This window comes from Arvicola amphibius, chromosome 7 (genome assembly GCF_903992535.2).
Source record: "Arvicola amphibius chromosome 7, mArvAmp1.2, whole genome shotgun sequence".
NCBI classification, from domain to species: Eukaryota; Metazoa; Chordata; class Mammalia; order Rodentia; family Cricetidae; genus Arvicola; species Arvicola amphibius.
The window spans coordinates 2,206,219-2,231,663 of record NC_052053.1 but is presented as its reverse complement, the minus strand read 5'-3'; the positions used below and the strand labels follow the sequence as shown (position 1 = coordinate 2,231,663).

At 38.2% G+C, this 25,445-nt stretch overlaps 1 protein-coding gene across 2 annotated transcripts in view; it reads right to left on the bottom strand.

The window, feature by feature from the left end:
• Positions 1 to 21,444, bottom strand: part of Calcrl (calcitonin receptor like receptor) — an 82,632-nt gene extending 61,188 nt beyond the window's left edge. For both annotated transcript variants that reach the window (XM_038337509.1, XM_038337508.1), the window contains exons 1-2: positions 21,420 to 21,444; positions 21,090 to 21,289 (exon numbers count right to left, since the gene is read on the bottom strand). The gene's annotated coding sequence lies outside the window, so the exon portion shown is untranslated. The remainder of the gene's footprint in view (positions 1 to 21,089; positions 21,290 to 21,419) is intronic.
• Positions 21,445 to 25,445: the final 4,001 nt, after the last annotated feature.

The following is a 25,445-nucleotide window of genomic DNA, read 5'->3' as shown; positions in this document are numbered from 1 at the left end:
TGGAATGTGAAGAAGAGCTATGAGTGTGGCTGAAAGCCACAAATGAAAAAAAAAGTCATAAATGAAAGCCATTATTCTTTAGGGCTGGTCTAACTTTTTGATTCTGACGTTTCTAGCAGGCCAAGTTTCCCAATGTACCATCCATAGGGTGATAACTCATCAACTACTTGGGGTTAAGAGATATTATTTTCCAAGAAATCTAAAAGAACATTTTGAAATGTATCAATGTTCTATTAAATTCCATTTATGCACTGATAAAGACCTGCTATTGGCCATAATAGTCTCCATATGAAGAGATTATGATCTGTCCTTCAGTTTGCTAACTTGACTTGACAAATTCTGATCTATCTAAGCATATCTTGAGTAAAGATGATATCTATTTTTTTTCTTAAGCAAGACCCATTTGGGGACTAGGAGATAGCTCAGGTAGACATGTGCAGTACATGTCTTCAAAGCAGGATAACCTGAATTTGATCCCCAGAACCTATATGAGAAAGATAGGCCTGGAATGCCAGGGAAGGAGGTTCACTGGCCAGCTAATCATCACCCTTGGGAGGTAACTTCAGACTAATGAAAGATCCTGTATCTCATAAAGCAGGAGGGAGGCCTCTTAAGGAACAGCATTCAGGTGGGCAGTGGTGGTGCAGGCCTTTAATCTCAGCACTCAGGAGGCAGAGGGGGGTGGATGTCTGTGAGTTTGAGACCATGAGTTTAAGACCAGGCTGCCCTACAGAGCAAGTTCCAGGATAGGCTCCAAAGCTACACAGAAACCCAGTCTCTAAAAAACAAAAACAGAAACAAAGAGGAAAAAGGGAAAGGAGGTAGAAGAGCAGATGATAATAATAGAAATAAAAACACTCTGATTGCAAAGAAATGGATCTTTCCAAACAACCTTTAGGAATGCAAACCAGGAGCGAGAGTCTGGCAGGTCCATCCGCGGACTGATGGGACCAGAGCTTTGCTTTTCTTTACATCTGAGGTCTGCTTTTCACTGGCAGGAAGGTTTTAGACGCAGCACATAAAAGCTGCAAATATTTGTGCTTGGTTTTCCTTTGTGAGATATCTATAGTAGTCTGAGAAAGTAAAGAGCATTTGGCCACAGCAGGAACTTCCTGTAAAGCCATAGTCAAGCGTTCTGCCCCCTTTATAAATACACCCTTTGTTTCTTCACAGGTTCTAGACATTTCTCCAATGTTTAAAGTAGAGGCTTGTTCATTTGAATAGAAACACAGAGTGTCAATGTGTCTTTACTGACCAGTAGAAATAGAAGCAATACTTCTATTAATGTAACATGCCAGAGGCATCTACAGCTGAAGAGAGAGAGTAGGTAAAACTGAGATCATCTTTGAACACCCAAAGATGGCTCTACTGAGTAAACTGACTAAGAGCAAAGAAAAGCTCAGAGAGATGTAGCTATGATAGAGTTGCATAAATTGTAAGCAGGCAGGTGTGCAGCCCTTGTATAGCCTATTTCTAGCATGTTCCAGGTCCTCAGTTTAACACCCAGTGTGAAAATAAACAAATAAATAGAGGTAAATTATATTTTATTGGGTTCACTCTAGTACAGCAATTTTAGAAGAAAATGTTTGATCAAAATGTAGTTGGTAGGAGATATCTAACCTGCTTTGACAGAGAGGTTAATTAAGTCAAGATAGAAAATAAAACAATAATAATTTATCATGAATCAATATTTATACTCATATGTAGGACCAAGATTGATTAAAAATGCCATTTATCTTCAAAATAACATTAAGTACAGTGAAATTAACAAATAATTCTAGTCTTCAAGTAAAAAAAAAAAAACAAATGGAACCTAGAATCCAAACAACTTGGTTACTTAGCTTAGCGATAATTATTGAGCTGAATCTTTAGTCGAAGTGGTCAGGATAAACTAACCAAAGGTGCGTGAAACATCTTGGGTTCAGTTCAAGCTGCATAAAGAATTAAATGTGAGCTGTGCATAGGAGCTATTTAGAAACCTAGTAGAAAGTTGGCGTCTTTACCACTGTGGAGTCAGAAGGTTTTAAGCAAGCTGACTAAGCACTAGCAATGAGTTCGATGCTTCTCAGAGAGCAGTCAGTCAGAGACCTTGCCCTTCCTTCTCTCCTACCTGTCAGTCAAGTTTCACTGTGCAAATTAACCATTCCAAAGGCCTGAAGTTAGAAAACCCAAACTGTGACGTTCGGTCTTCTTATTAGTTAGAACCATACACATAAGGTGGGGGTTTCAGGGCCTCTCTAGGTGGAGGCATTTTAATCAGACACTCCAGACTCTCAGAGCTGGAGCAGACCTGAGAACCTTACAGCAGAAACTGCTCACTTACAGACTTAGAACACAGGAGCCAGGAGGAGTTGGAGAATTGTGCTACGGTCCGTAACAGTGACTCCGAGCTGAGGACAGACATCATCTCCCCTTGGCTCAACTCTAGGCTATTTTCTTAGGACAAACTAAACCACTACTGATTCAAACGGATGTGATAGAGGGCTATTGCTGCTTCTGGGTACATGGGAAGGACTTTGTGAACCTATTTCTTGCTAGAATTTAAATGGATTTTTACTTTAAACTTAATTATTAGAAATAAAAATAACTACAAAGGCACAATTAGCCTCACACAAAGACACACACACACACACACACACACACACACACACAGAGAGAGAGAGAGAGTCTGATCCACACTCAATAAGTCTTATGAGATGAAGCAACTAAAGAGATAGCAGTTTAAATCTGACCTTTTCTTTGCAGCTCTTCCAAACTACTAAGTACACACTACAATTTGCACATTGGAATGATATTCTAAAATATTATATAATCCTCTTCAATATCAAATTAGGTGGATGCACACATTGACAAGCCAAAGCCAGTTCTTTGCTATTAAAAATACTCTTCTGTTATAGATTCTTCCCCCCCCCCCATCTATATGACGCGAGGTGATCCGGCAGAGCCTCGCTTGGAACACGCCAGGAAGCTGTCACATATATGCAGGCATTTGGAGTAGTGAAGCCTCCCCGCGAGGAGCCATGAGTCACCCGAAACGAAGTGTGCAGAGGAAACTAACATAAAAGGACGGAACAATGACGGGTTCCCGAAGACTAGGACAAAGAGCTATTACTGATAGTCTATTTTGGGGGTCTGATGGCGTAACTTGGGGACTCTTTTTAAAAAAAAAAACCCACAGCTTAAAAAGCAGACAAAAGGAACCTTCTCACGAAGCTCGGAGTTCAAGAGAACGCAGCTTAGTACAGTTTATTTTCATTAGGGTTACTATAACTTAGCAGGAAAACCATTAATCAATTATTAAAACTCTTTCAACCCGAACATAAGTTAGGGTAAGGAATCTAATGAGATGCTGTGGGGAGGGGCCATCACACGTATCAACGGACACACCATCGTTTCACGTGCACCATTGTTTCACGTGCCCTAGCACTATAACGACTGAACACGTCTGTCCTTTTAGAAGCACCAAGGCCCCTGCTGTTCTTTGACATTCACACTCTTTCCTAGGGATTCCTAAAAATAGCATCTGGAATCATGCAAAATATAGAAACAACCATTCCACCATCTTCTTGTTCTTTTATTTATAAGTGAGGTACCCTCTGCTTTCTAACTGTAAGAAACGTTTATCTCACCCAGTGACAGGCATATAATGTAACAGTGATTGTGGGTGAAGAAAACAGAGAAGACAGTACAAATGAATAACAACCTGGCCATATCATGACAGTTAAAACCCATCTCTAGAGTAATGTGATATACATTTATATGCATGGCTTACCTCATTAAATCACTAGAATAAACTACATGATAGGACACCTTCAAAATTACCTTACTATCCCATCCGGCCAAAAGAAATAAAATTATAGGGTTAATTCTACTCCTCCATGTCTTGAGAAAATAATTTTGAATTGATATATGTGCATAATCATAATTCTACCTCTATTAGTAACTTATTGGTTTGCCACTGAAGGTTTCTTTTTATTTAAAAGTTAGCTATACACTATTCTGTGAAGTTTCTGTTCCTATAATTAATACATTCTTAATAGCCTTGACTTTATTGGCAATTCAAGGTGTTACTTTGAATATCTTGTCGAAATATATGCAATACCTGAGTGTTAGACCATCCAAAGATTTTTTTGTTGTTGTTGTTGTTTGGTTTTTCGAGACAGGGTTTCCCTGTAGTTTCTAGAGCCTGTCCTGGAACTAGCTCTGTAGACCAGGCTGGCCTCGAACTCAGAGATCCGCCTGCCTCTGCCTCCCGAGTGCTGGGATTAAAGGCGTGCGCCACCACCGCCCGGCTCCCAAAGTTTTGAGAGTTGGTAGCACAAGATGTTGGTGTATCATCGTAGGGCTCTGGATGACAAAAGGACTTCCTGTGAATTTGGCAGCAGTCTGAGGAGATGGTGGGATTTTACAGAACTTAATTGAAAAGCATAGACTTGTGTGTGTCTCTGCTAAAATTACAATTTTAAATGGTGTGTTCGAAAGGGAAGTTTGGAGGAGATGTGTCCGTCACATTTAGGTTACCATTAAGCTAGCCTGGAAGTAAAAAGATGAGCTTTGCTTTGTAGCATGGCTACATAACTTTATAACGGGGTTGTTGAGGGACAAAACATGAAGGCAGAGCTTCCTATAGCATGAGATCTCAGCACTAGAAGGAGGTGGAGTCTGTGTAAGTGTAGCTTTGCTCTGTAACATCAGGATACCATAGTTTCTGTCCTTCTGGAGCTAATAAGGCGAAAGCTTACCGATAATTAGACATGCAAAGGCCCAGCACTACTAAGAGCGACAGAGAAATACACAGCTGATCAAGGAAAGCTGAGGAGGAGACAGAGACAGTCATGAAAGGTCTCTGAGGAGCTGCTACAGTAGCAGTGACTTTGTAAGGGGGAGGGGAGGCTGCTGTGACCGCCCTAGGGAAAGGCCGGTCCTAGAGTGATGGTTTGATCAACCACAGTTCTGGAACGGGAATGAGTCGGCTGGTTCCAGGGATGGGTAGAGGGTTAGTGCTGCCAGAGTGGAAATGGGAAAAAGCAAGGGGGAGTCTTAGACCTGGTCAAGGAAGAACCCAGAGACTTATCGGGTCAAAAATGAAGTTGAACTCTTTTTCTTTTTTCTTTTTTTGGTTTTTCGAGACAGGGTTTCTCTGCAGCTTTTTTAGAGCCTGTCCTGGAACTAGCTCTTGTAGACCAGGCTGGCCTCGAACTCACAGAGATCCGCCTGCCTCTGCCTCCCGAGTGCTGGGATTAAAGGCGTGCGCCACCACCGCCCGGCTAAGTTGAACTCTTTTTACACAGAGTCCTAGTAATCTACTACTACCGAATAAACTAAATGAATGGCCTGTAGACATCTTTCCAGGGTGAGTGAACGCTGAAAGGAAGATGGAGTCATAATACAGCCATCATTGCTTATCATTCACACCGTATTAAGATAGACTGAACTTCAAAGATGTCAGATTGGGCCACTGTGATCTGAGAAACTTTTGCTGGTTTTGTCCTCATGATCTATTAATCTACTGTTTTGCCTTAATGATCATCTAAGTCACTGTTAAGGATTTCTACAAAGTCAAGACAAAGGCTCATGTGAGCATTCAAACACATTTTTAAAAAAACTATTTTTAAAAGCAATAGAGTATTTTGTGAACCAAAACTTATTTTAATTACCTCATAATATTACTCTATCATTAAAAATTTATTGTTTCCATAATTTCTATATATAATTGTAATCTAATATTGCTATTATTAGAATTGGGATCGGGTTATATTAGATTTATTTAGATGTGAATCAAAGCTGTCTAAATCTAGAATTGGGATTTTTCTAAAAATGCTTTTGAAAAAAAATAAAATCTCTTCAGCCTCAGACTTTATTGGCACCCATATGGAATTCCGCAGGTTCAAAGTTGAGGTTTATTTTGAGTATTTTCCCAACTTGTTAGAAAATACCACTAGAAATAGAAACAGCTGAGGGATATCAGTGTTCTTACTCAGTATAATTCAAAAGTTTTCATTTTTTTTATCCCAGTCAAAGAGACCATGGGAGAATATTTTAAACCCTTGGGTAATTAGGTTATGAAACCAACTAACTGGCTATTACAAAATTAAATATGGAGATAATTTTGGTTGATAAAAAACCTTGCATATATTAACAAAATTGTAGTGTATGAGTTGCCATGTACTTTCATTGTATAAGACAGACATGAATACATATAGTATCAAATAATGTGGTAAAAGTAGATGAATATCCAACATGGAGCATAAAAATTACACAAACCTCATGGAAATGTCAGATATCTAGACAAAAATGAAAGGAACAACTAGTTTTGTTCAGTAGCAGGATGTCTAATTGGCCGGGCAACGACATTTAAGGGAACTGAGTCTCGAGAACATTGAAAAGAGACAGAGCATGTGCACATAAGCAAATAAATGTCCTTCATGAGATGTTGCCATAGTCAGTAACTAAGCCAAAGAGAAATAAACCCACACCTAACCATATTAAGTGGAAATGAAAGCCATGGAGAAATAAAAAAAAAAAAGATGAATTCAACGATGGTTATAAAGACAATGATGAAGTTGGCCAAAGTATGACTTGTGTGGAAGACACAAATTCCAGTGCCTTCTATAGTGTTTTAATATTCTATTACCATTACAGCCGTGGGGAAAAGGACACATCATATTCAGTTGATTTGTGAGCTCCGTAACTTACTTTCAATATTTAATAGAATTTAAATGTATAGAAAGAGAGGATAGACGATATACAGGCTAATGATTGACAAATGATACATAGTAGAAAGATGATTGATAGATGAAAGGCAGACAGGCATGAAGACAGGCAGATAGATGATAGATAGATAGATAGATAGATAGATAGATAGATAGATAGATAGATAGATAGATAGACATGGATAGACAGATGATCCACAAAGTGAATTAGTCACAGTTCCTCCAAATCAATTACTTCAATTACCTAATTTGAACCAAATGTTTGAAAGGGAAACTTTTATTCTTTTTACATGCAAATTCACCGTGATTCATGGACAGAGAGATGTAAATCAAAACCACAATGTGATATTGCATTACACCCTCCAGAATGGCAAAATTAGAAAGTTTGACAACAATTCAGTTTTGGAAAGTCTATGGTGCAATAAAAATCTCATTTACTGGGGGCTGGAGAGATGGCTCAGAGGTTAAGAGCATTGCCCGCTCTTCCAAAGGTCCTGAGCTCAATTCCCAGCAACCACATGATGGCTCACAACCATCCAAAATGAGATCTGGTGCCCTCTTCTTACTTGCAAACATACAGAACACTGTACACAGAACAAATAAATCTTTAAAATAATCTCATTTACTGTTGGGAATTTAAATTGGGTCAGCATTATGAATTGCTTGGAAACAGGTCTTATAAGTCTTTTCTCTAAAGAAGTTCATACAGACAGGTGTGGGGCGTTACATAGGTGAACTGTTTATGACTTCCTTGCTTGCAAAGGTCAAATGTTGGAAGCAATTCTTGTATTCCTCAGCAGGAGAACGGGTGGGTGCATTCTGATACATCCATGCAATGAACACTGCAGTATGGTTAAATAACATAGCATACAACATCCTCTAAGAGTGAAGGAACTCAAAAGGCACAACACTACATGAAAGAGGTCATTGCCACATAAAACATGATTGCAGTTTCATAAGGCAAAAATCAAAACATTAAGGCTAAATAATATCATAACAGGGGAAAGTGATCTGCAGATATCCAAATTCTAGTACGGGGTAACAGTTAACTGGTGGAGCTGTAAGCGTGAGTCATTAGGCAAGAACTTGATGCTCAGACAAACCAGGTTCTAGTAATGTTTACTTAGATAGGATGACAGATAAAACCTGCAAGTGAGACACAAATCTTAGAGAGTACACTTTGCAGAGCATTAACCCAGTATGACTGCCAAGAACTGTGCATTTTGAATCTTTAAGTCAAAACATAGATGTCCAGCGTATGATGAGAATATAGGGGAATAGCTTTGACTCTCATAGTATAATTTGAAATTTTTTTCATCCTTTTACAGTCAAAATATTAGAATATTCATGGGAGTTCACAAGTACTGTTATATGAAAATATTATGTACTTGAAGTTTAATGAGTATGATTCATTTGTCTGAATTCTAGCCATCTGATTTTGTTTTTTAAATGTACATAGTACTTTTTTATGAATCTTCTAGGAAACTAGTGATGGACTTTCAGGTAACCAACGATGAAAAATCCCTGAATCTAACTGACCAGTGTCTGATTACCCCTGCTTCACTTAAGACCACTGCACGAGATGGAACCTATACCCAAAACTTCTTGATGACAAAGAACCAAAGACAAGAAATTTCAGAGACCTAGGGTAAAACCAAATGCTGCTGGTCCCAAAAAAAGTAACAATAAAATGACTCCTAATGACATTCTGCTGCACTCATAGATCAGAGCCTTATTCAGCCATCGTCAGAGAAGCTTCCTCCTGCAGCAGATGGGAACAAAACAGAGACCCACAGCTAGACATTCCACAGAAAGAGAGAGAGAGAGACCTTGGAACACACAGTTCTGAATGGGATGTCTCCCATCAAATCCCTCCCCTCAGAGCTCAGGGAATCCTGTGGAAGAGGAAACAGAAAGAGTGTAAGAGCCAGAGGGGATGGAGGACACCAGGAGAACAAGGCTCAGATGAACTCAGTGACTGAAGCAGCAAGCACAGGACTGGCACACGTCTGCACCAGGTTCTCTGCATACATGTGCATACATGTTATAGCTTACAGTCTAGTGTTTTTATGGGACTCCTGAGTATGAAGGAGTGGGTCTCTGACTATTAGCCTTCTCTTGGGTTTTTTACTTATGTTGGTTTGTCCAATCTTGATGTGACTATTTTTGTTTTTAACTTATTTTTTGTTTTGTAAAATGGCAAAAAAAAAGAAAAACCCTTGAGTTAATATATGCTTTCAACTGTGTTTATGTGTGTGTGCACATGCATGTGTGTATGTGTGCATGCACGTGTGTGTCCTATTGTGTGTAGCTCTCTGTGTGTGTGCGCACCTATGTGTGTATTAATATTTACTCCTGAGTCCAATGGAAGCAGAAAAGTTGTAATTCGAATCAATAACAAGTTTCTGATACTCGTTGTTATAAGTGATCCACAGAGGTAAATGTGCCTTTGAGTAAAATTGCTATCAATGCTACTTATTCGGGGCTAAGCCTCAAAAAAAGTTTTACATATATATTTTTGCGACGGAGGGATGGTATGTCAGTGTGAATGCTTAGAGTTTGGTAATTTCTGAAAGAGATGGTCACTTAATTTATGCATGTGGCTTGTTTACCTTCTTGTGCTATTGTTGGGAGTTTGAACCTAATCTATCCATACAGCATGCTCTCACAAGCTACGGGGCGGTAAAGAGATCACTTTCAGAACATCTGAGCACACTGGGAAACTTAGGCATTACTTCTATTACTTATGGCTGTGCTGAACCACCTCATACTGTCTGATAGGTCTGGGGGAAAAAAGCACTTAAATTTTACCAAATAGCCATGATCCTTCCAATGTGATGGCTGTCTGTTCAGAAGCTATCCTGAGAAACCAGAATGTGTCAACAGCTTAGACTCTAAGATACCACCACTTAGAAGTGGCACCATTGTCTTGGCCAGTTGAGTTCCAAGAACACAGTAAATCTGTTTGCTTTTCACAAATTAATAGACACTTCTCAGAGCTTATCTTAGGTAGTAACTCTTAGGTTTAACCATTAACCCCCAAGTACCCAAAAACATAGAGAAAGTTTTTACTTCTCAAGACAACTTTAGATTTACTTATTCACTAAAAAAGTACACTTTGTAGTATACATCACCCATGGTCATGATCCTAGTGTCTCCCCACCCTAAATGACATGCTTTGAGGGTGGACTTTTTTATTATTGTTGTGGCAAACAAAATATGTCTTACTGAGCCAATTTATCTTCTGGCCTAGCCTATTATTTTATCCTGCTATTTTGCTTATTCTCATTTCATTCTATCTTCCTTTTTAAATAAATTTATTTAGGTTTTGAGAATTTCATATATGAGTATTTACACCATTTCCCCTCTCTTTTATCCCTACAGCTCCTTCCACACTTCCCTCTATTTGTTCTCAAATTCTCCACTTCTCATTCTTTGGTTAGTATTGTTACACACACACACACACACACACACACACACACACACACTATACATTTAAATATATAAATTCAGCCTGCTGAGTTCATTTAGTGTTTCTTTGTCTTTCATAGTTCCTTTTACTTTCAAAATTCAAATTTCATTTCTGACTTGATTTTATATCAGACTTTTCATTTAGTCATTAGTAATTACTTTTAATTTAGGTGAGATGTTCTGATTCGTGCCTCCTTCTTTAATTTTGTTCCTTTCATTTCTAATTCATCAACTTCTACACAGGTCTCCAAGCTCTTCTTTCATTTTGATACTTGTAGCAAGTGTGATATACTGGATTCCCTCAAAAGTGAAACACTTGCCGGGCAGTGGTGGTGCACACCTTTAATCCCAGCACTCCGGAGGCAGAGGGAGGCGGATCTCTGTGAGTTCGAGGCCAGCCTGGTCTACAAGAGCTAGTTCCAGGACAGGCTCCAAAGCTACAGAGAAACCCTGTCTCAAAAAACAAACAAAAAAAAAGTAAAACACTTTAGGTTGTGTTAAATGTTTTTAAATATTTGGCCAAACTATGATGCATACAAATGCTTTTCTAATATGGGCAGTGGTGTGCACACCTTCAATCCCAGCACTGGAGAGAAAGAGACAGGTGGATCTCTATGAGTTCGAGGCCAGCCTGGTCTACAGAGTGAGTTCCTGGACAGCCAAAGCTATACAGAGAAACCCTGTCTCAGAAAACAAAACAAACAAATGCTTTTCTAAACTTTACGAAGTGAGTAATTCTCAACAGAAGTTAGTAGAAATGACTCTTATCAAATATGATAACTAACATTGTATATAGGTGACATCATAAATTACATCATCGATTCAGACACTAATTCACTTTCTAGGTGGTTATTTAGTCATTGGTGCTAATAGGTTGCAGGGAAATGCTTCACAGAGTAAAGAGATACCAGCATACAGAAGAGTCAAAACATGTTGTATCATAAGATTTACCATCCACCCTTTGCGGTACCAAGATTTCTCTATGCAATGAAGAGCAAATTGCAGTAATTATTGAACTATTCAAAATGCACAGCAAATTTCACAGATGTAATTTAGCATTAAATATTTAAATAGACTATATTCAATCTCTTAAGTATTCTGTTAGAGACTCTCAAAAGTATTTGTTTCCCCTGCTGAATCTAGATGAAAAAGAATAATTATTTGGGCACAATTATTCTTGTTTTTCTGAAGAAGATTACATGGGAAACTCATTTGTCGCTCTAGAGATCAGTGTTAGCTTGAGAAAGTGAAGTTACTCTGCAAATTGAAAAATTAATCATTTTTGCACTCAGAAGCACTTGACTTGAAATTTCATTAAAGTATTTATTTTCCTATGGGTGATTTAAGTGCCTTTTGCACAATTTAATCAAATTCACTTGTTAGATATTATTGCTATTTTGTCTTTTTAAAGTGTTCTTGGCGCCACGTTGTTTTCTATTTCCTGGTGGATGCTACCTGGATTGCAGAAAACATGCGGCACAGTATTGCACTGTCTTGCTTAGCATACATTTCCGCACGCATGCTCTTGGGATACATTATTTATAAAACCTACAAAATAAAATCAAGCAGAAATCTTTGCATTCTAGGAATACACTAAATGAGGATTAAATTTTAAAAGTTAGGGCATGACTCTCTCTATGCTTTATGATAATCTAATCATAAATACAGTACCTAATAATGACCACTTCAAATGAAGTCAGAAAGTTTGAGAATTAAATGACAGAAAAGAAGAGCAATAAGAAATCCTTTGAATTTTGGTTTTTAGCAGCACTTCAGCCGCTTAGAGCGGATTGAGTACAGTGCAGTCTGCAGCTTATGGTCTAAAATTTTCATCACCTGGCTACTAGAGGATAAGATAAAATAGGAACCATGATGCATATTTCATTCATTATGTCTGAATACATACTGTATATATCCAAATATAATGTATATCACTCTTTATCCTTCCCCAAATTATATTTCTGAATTATATAAATACCTGGACTCAGAGTGAATGTCTTTGTGGTATTCATGAATGAATGGTTGGATCTATGATTCTCAAGCAAATGGGGAATCCACATTACAAAGGATTGGTTGCTATTTTTATAACTTGTGAGTTATAGCAACTCAAAAAGATACATTTGGTGGAAGTCAAACATGGAGCATTGAGCATTGTGACAGATCAAGATTTTACTTAATCATGACTCACTCGTGTGTGTGTGTGTGTGTGTGTCAGAATCTGTTTCTGTTTCTGTATAATATATATACATATTATGAGTTTATAAAATACTGATTTCGCTTTAAGTTTAATAAACCTATAAAACTGTACACACATGAAGGACATTGAAAGCATTCTTTTCGGAGTCTTTTTTAAATACTCGTCGATTGGCATTAACGAGTTTAATGACTCACAGAGGACGGGGATGTAACTCAATGCCTCCTAAACTCTTCCCCCCGCCCCCCCCCCCCCCCCCCGTGGAACCAAATCGGCGTTCCCCACAGGCGATCTTTTTAAATACTTGACTTACTTTCTTTCATCTCCACTGCCCAGCCAGCGTTTGGCTCTTGCAGATGACCTAGCTCCATTGTCCAGAAAGGCAGCAAGCAATGGAGTAAGACTCTGTCAGGAGCCAACAGTTGGCAAGCTTGCCAGTTTCAACAATAATTCTGCCAGTTTCGGCCATTGTTGGGCCTCTTGTGGAAAGGCTTCAGCACTTGGTGTCAAGATCCTGGGCTCTATTCTTGTTTACACTAGCTGGACGGGTCATTGCTTGGAGCTCAGTGAAATCCTAACACCAAGCTCATCACAGAAAGCCTCTTTCAGTTCATTCAGTTCATCTCCCCTCACCAAGGCAGTTAGGGATAAACGTGAGATTAACCCGGGAATAATAAAATAGTCATTGGTTTCGGGACATCATCTCTTTGGACGTGTGCGGAGATTCTAACACACTCAGAACTGAAGCTCCAGCATCTAAAGCCAAGAGGTCAATGGGCAGTTTTCAATGCGCAGAGACCAGTACATAAAATCCATTCATTACTCATTTATTCAGCAACTTTAAGCACCTATGACATTCAAACACTCCAAGGAAAATTTAGAAAGTTGGTAAAATGTCTTTGTACACGAGAAAGGAACACGTTAGAGGAATAGACAAAATGTAAAAAATAATAACAAGTACGTAAATTACAGTAGAATGTTTGTTGCAAGATGCTTAAAAGTATAGGAGGAACGCAGGCCGTACTACATAGGTGAAAAGCAGGAGAGGACAGGAGGGGGGAGCCATAGGTAGGTTGTAAGTAGTGAACTGGGCAGAGCTCACACAATTGGCTATAGTGAGTCACAATACAGGGAAGAGGGCAACTTTGGCTGCTGGAGTCTAGGAGGAGAACATTAGAAACATACAGAAAGATGGCATACTTATCTCCCTTTAATGTGTGCTGGTTTATATTAGAAGCACCATCGTGAAGCCCATTTTCTAGAGCTAAGGAGCTCCGCAAAGGCAAGAAGGCACTCTGAGCCCTGTTTCCTAAGAACCCTGGACCCATGAATAATGAGGAGTGGGGTCAGTTTTCAGTCAGAGGCCACAGGGATGCATCTGTGACCCACAGCAAAGGTTCTTGCTCTCCCGTGTTACTCCAGCAAGACCTCCCTCACCGAGCACCGCCACAGACTTCTAGCCATAATGTTGTACAAGATGATTTTTGGTGTTTATACAAATTTAATTTTAGTTCAAATAGCTTTTCAATTTGGAATGGATACATTGTGACCTATGTCCAGATAGATAAGCTCATATGTTACACTTTTAAATGGTGTTTTTCCCCTTCTAAGATTGTGATGCTGTCGGGTGTTTGGAAATATCCATTTCAACAATGCTTGAAGTCAAACCAGGGGGAGCTGCTGTCTGAGGGTGCAAGCTAGCCTCTCTTCCTCAAAGCACAGACTATCTCTAGACTAACAAAGTCCTCCATGAGAAGCAGCATTAGGAGGCTGTTTCCTATCTCTGAATTTAAAAAAAGTACATTAAAGTAGGTTCTTAAAATGTGCTCAGGTCTGCAACTTCAGAAGATTCATGTAAAAGGGTCCTTCAAATGTTGAAATTCAGAACTTAGTGAACACACGTGACTTTTACTGTCATTCTGAAAACTGTACCCTTCGTGACTAGTCCTAAAAATTCACCAAACTCATATATAAACCCTGTTAATTTTATTATACGCATTGTGAACTAATGCATATAGTTCTAGGACTAGGTTGGGAAAATGTGGGTTTTATTTTTAAGAACAAATTCCTTAAGAATAAAACTTTGAAAACTGACTTCAATCATTTGAAGAGGAAGACTTTCAATGAGATTTGATCAAATAGTAAGATCTCAACAACCCAGCTGACACTGTTGAAACCTTAATTATCTTAATGTTTCTCTCATTTTTAGTTAACTCAATTTTTCATATATTTTCCCTAGCTATACATTTTACAAATGATTTTACTATGCTATATTCCATGTTTTAAGTCTTAAAATTATTATAATACAGTGATACATTGTTTAATCATAGTTAGTACATATAAGTCTTTAAATAACAAAATTCCATCCTAATAAAATATATCAAAATTAACAACAGAGTTGTCAACATTGTTTTGACTTAACAAGCTCTCATCACATGGAAAGCCCTATATTGGGGCTTTTGTTTGTTTGTTTAATAATTTAATTTAATTTTATGTGCACTGATGTCAGATCCCCTGGAACTGAAGTTACAGGCATTTATGAGCTGACATGTGGGTGCAGAGAACTGAACTCAGGTCCTCTAGAAGAGCAGTTGGTGCACTTACCCACTGAGTCATCTCTTTAGCCCCCTCTATGGGTTTTTAAAGACACATGGAACAGGGCCTCTGTTTTGGGCAGCAGCCAAGAAGCTGAGGTGTGAACTCAATGTGGTATTGTTAGTATTCTACTTTCTTCATTTGCCCCAAGAACAGTGGTCAGTTGTTAAGTGTAGTCTGAAGTATCAGAGCTTGATAAATCAGATATTTTCTGCATCCATACATTAATACGGACAGCTGTGGGTTGTGGATTAGAAGCCGATCACTCTGAAATAAAGAGTGATCTAATGAATCGTGCACCACTCACACATAGGCATCTCTGTTGGGGGATTCTAAAACAGCTTTGACCTTTCACACTTCAGCAGTGAAAATTCCTTTCCTTTAATCCCTCTGCCAATGTCATGCAGTTCAGTCCTAGTATTTTCTTAATAGAAAGAACTATGTAGTCAACTGAGTTAGACTAGAGGTCTTCCTTGTGGGATTAAACCATGATGCGAAAAACAAAAAGAAGGATTTCTTCCTCAGAGTCCACCACCACCACGGCAGCAGAGTGTAGTCTGGACAAAGGAAATGTAAAACCCCTCTGTGGATGAGAGTCAGGAAAGCAAGCTCCATCAGACAGGAAGTCCTGTGAATCCGTGCAATGACGTCAACAATGTTTCTCTGTGAATGAAGCTTGTTTGCATGCTGGTTGTCTCCACAGAACGTGTTTTCAGTTTTTACTACACTCTCAAGAAGGTCACAATCCACAAATACTCAAAAGCAAACTCTTACAATAAATTGCCTTCAACCCTTTCATAACCTAAAGGTGTTTTCCCATCTTCTTGCATGGGTATTCTTGAGAGATTTTAATATATAAGAAAACATGTGTTTACCATTATAAAGTAATCAGAAATATCTACTACAAGACAACCTAAAAACCCAAATAACCAAGAAGACTTTCACATAAATCACATAAATCACATAAATCGAATTTGTTGGGTCATTCTCGGTATCCTTTTTGTTTTAAGCTTCTGTGGATGTTATAGTATTTATCACTAAAATATCCCTGACGCTCTTGACAGCTATTTGTTTATTTACTTACTTCAGACAGCTTCTCACTCTACAGCCCATACTCTCCTAGGGCTTATTAGTAGCCTAAACTGGCCTCTACACAGGGGTAATCTTCCTGGCTCTGCCTTGTAACGGCTGTGATTACACATACAAGCCCTCATGCCTTGCTAAATTCTAAGTTATGTAGAAACAGTCATGAGCTGCTACATGCTACATGGGGACAGAAGGACAATCACTTTGTAAATTACAACTGTAAGCTACAGTTGTAAGTTACACTTGCTCGGGCCCCATCACATAAGTAGATTGTGTTTTCATGGTCTAAACGCAGGTACACACGACGGCTCCAGTTGCGTTCCAGAAAGATCTGATGATCTGTGAGATGCATTGACACAAATATTCCGCTAAGCGCGTCCCGTGTATTCTCCCACATTCTTCACACTGGACCTTACGAAGCCGTGTGGGTCTCACTCGCAGCTTACAGATGATGGAGGAAGACTAACGGGGTGAGCTTGAGGCTAGCGTGTGAGTGTTGTAGGGCTGGAGTCTACTAGGCCACGTGTGTGGACACAACATCTGAATGTCTAAGGCAAATCATATAAGTTGTTCTCCTTAGCCAATAAAGCATACCGGAATGTTCTTACAAAGACCTTTAAAATATAACTTTACTGAAATTAAGTTCTTGAAGGCACACACATAGGCAGCCTGTTCCATAAAATACAAAACCTGCTATTCTAATATTAGGTTTCCATTTACCAAGCAGGTCTCTCTTTTGACTCTCATAATGAAAAATAGCTGCAGAATTCTTAATAACAGTTTTGTACTGATGAAATTACTTTTCCACAGCTTTATCATTTCATTAAAAATGCAACACATTCATTCTTCCCTGACACTCTGACCAAAGTCTCAATTTTCCCTTCCAGTTCTACTTAGTAGGCTGAACTAAGTTAGATATACACAAGATAACCACATAATTATCAGTCTCCGGCTGGTGTTTGGCTGTAAGACAAATTTATACAGTTCTCATTGTTAAAGACAGCCTTATCTACTCAAGAGCACGTGAAGGATCTTCCAGGGAACTGGGGTGTAAGAAGAACACTCTTGCAAACCAACCTGCTGCTTATTCTAACTGCACTCTGGTTAAACACAATTAACTCAGGTTAAGCTTGAAGACAGCAATGACACGTCTTTACAAAGGTGTGTGCTCTACAAAGGTGGCTTCTTCTAGTTTAAAAAAACAGTATAGTGCTAAGGGGAGCGAGAGTTCTCTTAGAAACAGGTTCCACCCAAAGACAGTAATAAAAGAGAAAATTATAACTTAACTATCATAGGATTATTAAGTAATTGCTTATTTGTTGTTCCATTTCTTTGACTCATGTTGCTTTAGGTGAATTTAATATTTTGTCCTTTTAATTGACTAGAAGGCAGAAAAATGTCACATATTTATTAAAAACATGTATGGATTAAACTCCTTTACTTTTAAAATCCTTAATACCCTATTTTGACCATATTTGCAAACAGTACATTAATGTGTTTGTTACATAATATAGTGTTACATAAAGAAGCTAACTAAAGAAAAAAATAAAGGAATGTGTTTTGTAAAAATAAAATTTATCATGTGATAATAATTCTACCAAACTAAGAGACCCTAGTTCAGTTCACGGCCAATGGTAAATTTATTTAATAATATTAGAGAGTAAAATAATTTTGTTGTTGTTTGGGGGAGGGTTGTTGTTGTTGGTGGTGGTGGTGGTAGTGGTGGTGGTGGTGGCGGTGGTGGTGGTGGTGGTGGTGGTGGTGGTGGCGGTGGTGGTGGTGGTGGTGCTTGGGTTCTTTTTTTGTTTGGTTGGTTTGGTTTGGTTTGGTTTTGGTTCTTTGAGACAGGATTTCTCTCTAAAGCCTGGCTGTCCTAGAACTCTCTGTGTAAACCAGGCTGGCCTCGAACTCAGAGATCCACCTGTCTCTGCCTCCCTAGTGCTGGGATTAAAGGAGTGCACCATCACTGCCTGGCTGGGAATAAAACATTTAATGTGTCTGTAAAAATTAAACTTTTTCCTTTTTTCTAAAATAACTTATTAACTTAAAAATTGAATTTAATTTAAAAAGTTTTGAGATTAGTTGTCTTAAACTAATTGACTGGCAAATATTATAATACTAATTACACATGAAAAAATAATCACCTGGATTTATTGAGGAATTTCTGCTTTCCAGAGAATTGCAACAGAATATTAAAATGTATTTCTTTTTGTCAAGTGAATATTATACTATGATTATGGCATATAATTCACAAGTTTTCATTTTTCCTTAAGCATGATAATTTCCTGTTTATTCTTCAAATTTTGCAAGTAATTGTATTCTACCTGCTGTTCCACTTAATATTCAACTATGATCCGATTCAAAGTTACATGCGAATTTAAAAGTAATAAAAACATTGAGTTATTCTTTGTAGAAAAAGACTACATTCAAAAATAAATACATGTTATGGTGATATGCAAGATATTCATCAGTGTGGCTATGGGGAAAAAAAATACATGTTTAGAGTTCATCCACAAACTGGTCCTCACCACTGGGCCCAGAGGAATGTTTGTTCTCTCATGGTTTGTGAGCTGGTCACTCACCCTCATTGTGAGTGAACTCGGAATGAGTCAGGAGCTGAGCTGTACCACAACTTAATGTGAGACGTGACCCCTGTCTTCCATTAAAACTGCCATATTATATGACTTACGTTAGTGCTTTAGAAGCTTTCCTAAATCCCAAACAAAAGCAGGGGATCAGATGCTGGGACTTGATCTGAACTCTGGAAAGGTGACATCTTGTACCTCTAGAAGAAGAAGTAGACTTACTAGGTTCAATCAAAGTCATGTATGAAGCATGAAATACATTTTGCTTAGTGAATACCTATTTCAATTCATTAAGGGTAATTGCATTAATTTATCTGCAAAATTTGAAAACAACTCTAAATAATAGTGGCTATCAAAATGTAAGCCGAGATAAACTGGAAACACTATTGCTGTTGCTGGACTGCTGCAAACAGCCGTTAAACATACCGCTCTACAAATAGAATAATCTAGGGAAAACCTAGTTCAGATCACAAGAGACAGACGCTTCTGAATTCTGTGTTTTATTTGACATGCTTAAGACTTGTCTCAGACTATAGGCATTGATTCCAGGATGCTAAAAGGCATATCTCCTGTAAAGTTAAACTAACATAAATTTTAAAAACATAGCTTCATTCTCAGACATTTGTTTATTTATTTTAAAAGCCACATTTATTCTAGAATGATATGAATTCTTATTTTAATCTCCCGGTTATTAACTCAAGTGATGTCTATGCCTAATGACCATCAATATTCACTGCCTGGCATTTTTCTGTTACGGTTTTTGATAATAAAGATTATTTTAAATAATGCTGTTAATACAGGTGGGGATATTTAAGTAAATTATACAAGATGATTGTGTTTTGGAGCATTAATTCAACAAAAATAAGAAGAATGTGAAGTTACTAATTTACAATATTTTATTAGTATAATACCTAATTTCAGAGAATAATCCATCTTAGAATAAAGCTTTTTAATTTCTGTTACTATATGGCATTAGGTTATTTAATGTGTTGATTCTTTCTCCATTACTTAATGAACATTTGTAAAATGTCATATCTTAAAAACACCTTATCCATGTCTGCACATCTGAGACCCAGTGGTATAATAATAATAATAATAATAATAATAATAAACCTGAAAACATAAATCAGCTGCAATGTTTTTAAAAATTGCAAGTGTATAAATTAATGTTTCCATTACATTGAAAAACATGTATGGACACAGAGCCAAGAATCACTGAGGAGTTACTCAGGATGAATTTGTAAGACACTGTTTGCCAGACCACGGGTGGCTGTGGTCAGAAGGGCAGCTAGCGTGGAAAGGCATCTTGCAGTGTACAATTTCATTTAAACAAAAAAAACATAGAATTCAATAACTATGCTAATACACACCATTTGTGTCCAAATCTGATGTCTGACATCCCCTGGCGATAATTTGCAGGGCTTCCATAACAACCACTTGCTAACTGGACACTAGTTTCTGCAGTTCTCAGGACAGTCTGTACTGTGGGAGAGGGGACTACAGATGGTTCATCTCAGCATCGTTCCAGAATACCTAACTGAACTCCTCCGTTTAAGGAGTTAATACACTCGCTTGTCATAGCACCGAGAGCTCCTATCATATTCCTCCCTGAAAGTTTGCAGAAGGACAGTTGAATTAACACTGCTCTTAAGATTCAAAGTTTAAAAACCGTGAAGTAATGCAGAGATCACTACATTTTTTTTTTTAAACAACACTGGGCAGTTCGGGGTTTTTTTTTGTTTTGTTTTGTTTTGTTTTACGTTAGGTGGTTTTTGTTTTTGGTTTTGGTTTTTTTGTTTTTCCTTACCTTACTTGTAAAACATGATCTAAATACAGTGGAAACAGTTCAGGAACACCCCCACCAAGAAAACAAACAAGCAACAGCAAAGAACAAAGCAAAACAAATGCAAAGGTATTTACACAGATCAGGCAACAAAGAACAATGAGAATCCCCTCGATTCCGTGGTTCTGAGTGTGGATTGAAGTGAAAGGCGAACACAGGTCCTGCTTTGTGCTCCGTCACACAGGAAGACCCTTGGACCCGGTGAGCCTTCTGCTACCCCTTCTTAGAATACTGATTATGTGGAAAATTTAAAGACCCTTCCTGAGAGGCAGATGTTTTCCAGCTGTCAGAGCTGAATTTAGCTAATAGCAGAACTAGTTTTAAACGGTATTGTTTCCGGATTTGAGTATTTGTCCAGAAATTTGCCTTTCAGCCCATTCACATTGTTATTAGTTGGTAATTTTATTTTCTAAACACCGCTGTAAACACTCTTATACACTAGTAATAGGTCTGGTATGCACTCTGGACCAACACTCTCTAGTTTCCCTGTGTAGAATGAAAAAAAAAAAAGGCGGTCTCAACATTATTTCAATGCCACTGGAAACACTGCCAAGCTACCTGAGAATTTTGCTAAGAATACATATTTTGAGTAATACACTTACCAAACACAGCTTCTAAGGAAATTCTGTGTGTAATAGTCACAGGAGGGATTTGATTTTCTGAGATTCCACAGGAGAGAGTTCCCAGGCGACGAGGTGTGGGAGAGTCTGAGCCTTGCAATGTGGTCCTGCAGGCGGGCGAGCTCCAAGCAGCGGAGCCTGAGTCAAGGCAGGACTGCGCCGCTGGAGAGAGAGGGCTTGCTCTGAGGAGATGGGGAGTGTTGTCAGATTGTAAGTGATCAGTCACAGAAGGGAAACATCACCGCTTCCTGTTACATCACCCCGCCCCGCCTGCAGTTAGTGTTAGGTTACTTTCTTTCTCAAATAGCTTACCCCAGGAAAGCAGCTACAGCTCGCTTCTCCCTCTGACAAGAGCAAGAAGCAGCCTGAACAGACAGAGATCCTTTGCTGTATGAACACATTGTTACCAGCCAAAGCTGGCTGGCTTTCACCTAGACTGAGTTGTTGGAACTTGCTGACTGCGATTTGAAAGCAATCTAAGTGTAGGGGTGTGTGTGTTGAATTAAAGTTCCCGGAACAAATGGGGCCAGTGCTATCTGTCACATCTTTCTCTTAAATGTGCATGGAGTTGTGAGCATCAGAATTACTTCAGACTCAATAATTCGGAGCACTGATATGTGATCCAGTTACACAATCAATTTTGCACAAGGAGATGGAGCAGCTTTGGCCTGCTCTTTCTAAAAACTCCTTTTACTCATTCATAACATAAGTATATGTGTATGTATTATAAAGCCAATTTGGGTACAAAATGTAAAATCATTGTACATACTTTTAAAAATTTGATGTAATTATGTTACTGCATATAACCTAAACATTATATTTTATCTCAAAATAAACTTAAAGAAAACGTTTTGTGGTTATTTTGTAACATGATACACAGCAATAATTTAAATAGTAAAAACTTTAATTTTTTTAACGTTTTGTCTCTAAACATAATTGTATCATAAGTATTTTAAGAAAACATTGAGTATTAGTAGGGAAAAAACTATAAACCTGAAATATATTGTTAGTTAATTTTGTCCAATATGATAATATGATAAATTATGAGATTTGGCAATAATCATAACTCCTGAAACCAGACAGTACTAAAAGTCACATGACCTTGGCACCAAATTTCTCACCTGCAAACCGGAAACAAAGGATGAAATAATATCCAGAATTCCTTATATCTTTTAAACTTTAAATCAACGTATTTTATAACATTTAGAAAGTGGTAAGCTACTCTTCTGAGCAAGAAAATCTCACAGGACTGAGCTCAAAGGCACAGACTAATAGTATCAAACTGAGGAGCCCAGAGTCCCTGCAGATTAGTAACAGAAGTAAAGACAGAGGCTACAGAATCTAAGACTAGCATGTGACTGTGGTCTTTCTAAACTTTCACAATCTAGATCTGTGGAAGAAATTCATTACAAAATCTTTAATTTTATGTATTTATATATAATAGGATATATATATATATATAAGTAAGAGACATAATTGACAATCTCAATCAATCACCCATAAAGTGAGAGCTGTATAAAAAGTTGAAATAAAGCAAAGCCATATAACAAGTTGAAATGACACAAGGTAGCATTGGGAGCGGGAGTAAGCCGATGAGGTACATTGGGAAGTTACTTTGTATAGAATTTTAGTTTTGCTTTCTTTAGGGAACTGTTATATTATATTTTTGTTGTGCTGTTTCCTTCCGCTCTTAAGAAGAAAAATCTACTCTGTGAATCACTGCTGCCTCCTTAAATAATAACCATTAATCAAGAAGAACAACAAAGACATTCCTGGGTGCCTAGGCAGAGCTCTGATGTGGAGTCCCGAGCGCACAGGGAACAAGGAGTGAGGAAAAAGAGTGACTACGACCCATGCAGGTCCTCACGCTTGCTGGGGTGATCCGGACAGACCTTCTAGGTAGGGTGTTTACAACGTAAAGCCCAGAGGAAAATAAGTACTAGATTTTAATTTCCAAATGATCACAGTCCATGCCCATATATCCCATTTTAAGAATGTTTGGCCAGACAGAGACTGGCGTGTAGAAAGCTACACGCATTTCCGTAAATGTTAAAGCATTAACATTTTTTGATTCATTCATTGGATTTGCTCAAACAAAGCAGAGTCTGTGTAAGTAAAGGAATTCTTTCTCTGAGATGATTCCTGGAGAATCACAACCCAGTGACCATTCTCCTGTATGATAGATGTACAAGGAGCTGTTATAAATGGAGAGTTTAATACAACTTGTAGTGTTTAGAATAAATTATTGGTTGGGCACATAGGTTTATGGTTGTGCCATAGAGATTCCGGATAATTCTTGTTAGTATCATATATGTTTCTTTCTTAGAGTAGTGAGCATACATTCCAACAATCAGATGAACACACACTGTATTAATACATGCTATATTAATAGATGCCGTGAGGGCTTCTGGGAAGCTAGAGTATCTGAGATATGTAGGGACACGTGAAAAGACTGAGTGAAACCTCTCACATGTATGCTTTAGCATGACAACAAATGTTTGGACACCTACAGTAAAACGAAATTATACCATTTCCAGAAATCAATGAGGCATTTCTGAGCCAGCGGGGTATTGCTAATGCAGCCATCCAGTCATAGGATCCCACGTGTGTCTCATTTGTGACCTTTCCCAGAACACAGTGAAGCGCTTAATCATTTGATTACTAGCGATCAAGTTTGTAGTTTCAGATAAGCACTCAAAATAACTCTGCTTTAGGAAATAAAGAACAACTAAGAAGTGTCTTCTGTTTTGTCATGTTAAAGACCGTGAAAAGCATTCAAGAAACCACATTCTCTGGGGCTGGAGAGATGGCTCAGAGGCTAGAAGAACTCTGGCTGCCCTTCTAGAGGTCCTGAACTCAACTCCAGCAACCACCTGGTGATTCACAACCATCTGTAATGAGATCTGGCGCCCTCTTCTGGCCTGCAGGCAGCATGCAAACAGAACGCTGTCTACATAATAATAAATCACATTATCTGTCATTAGCAGATGATGCTGCCAGTACAGCCACATAGTGGCAGGCACCATGCAAAGGGCTTCCAGTCCACTTTTCTGGTCTAGTGAAGAACGCTACACAAATGAAAGGCATTTTGAGGAACAGCCAAGTTTGTCCACTTCAAAATTTTACTGCAGAACTTACAACTTCCATTTTGGTCCTTTATGGGGCTCAGAAGTACCAACGTCTCTAAATAAGGCAAATGGCTCCCCTACAAAACGGCCCTTGCCTCACAAGGCAATTAATCAGGAGGATCCAAAACAAGCTCTTATATCCACAAGTTAAACAAGTTAGAACAAAAATCGTGGGTGACAAACTTAGGGTTCTGCTGACTTAACTCACTGCTTGAGTTTCTGTTGCCACTGCCTTGAAACGTGGTTCTGTAAGAACAACCGAAACAAAACCCTTTTACATGGAGCATGCTATAGATAGACCATTCCCAGAGAACATGCAAGGGCGGTCAAAGAAAGCATTTAAAAATAAGTTTGTGGATGCTGTCAGATATTATATTCTAAATTAGCAATGTTTTATGTTTCTAATCATGCAAAATTCATTATTTATCTTTAAATCATTGGTGTGATTTAAAGTTTAATTGCTTCATCCCTTAGAAGAATTCACTATTTGAGAAACTCGTAAGTCTTACACACTTATATCAAAAGAAAGTTTATTAAGATAACAAGTTGGATTCGGCATGTACTGCTTTACCTAGCAGCTACTGTTAAGACTTTTTTGAAAGCAAAGGATACTTAATTGCATTTGGTAAAACAGTTTCCACCAACACCACATCCATAGAGAGTGAGTACACTATGACCAAAACCAAAGAACCAATTTTTATCATGTTTGTACAAATTTTGTATTAAAGGTAAGTAATAATGCTTTCATAAGGCTTCCTATGCATAAAATTTTCACAAGAGCAAAATCTGAATTTAAAGTGAGCAATCCATGCATGTCATCCACATAACAACAGCAATTTCATGAGCCTGTAGTATTTCTTACAACATTTCATGACGTGTTCCCCTAAGAACGTCCACTTACATCAGAATCAACCAGATATTTACCTATTCAAAAAGCCTCTTTCTTGATATGCCTTGGTAGATTTGAATGTTCGTGGTTCTTAGTATTGTCTGTTTGGTGGTAATTGTGAGAGTCTACTGAAAAAAGAAAGAGTACAGGCGGATGTAGCGTGAGATAGAACAAGTAGAATGGATTTTAGACCTAAAAACTTAGACATTCCTGGTTTAAGTAAGGTGAAGTGAGCTCCCTGGCTGCAAGCAGTCTTGGGTTGAGTGTCTTATTTCTCAGTTCCAAGGGCAGAACCCCTTCGAGGCTCAGGAGTGTCCCCGT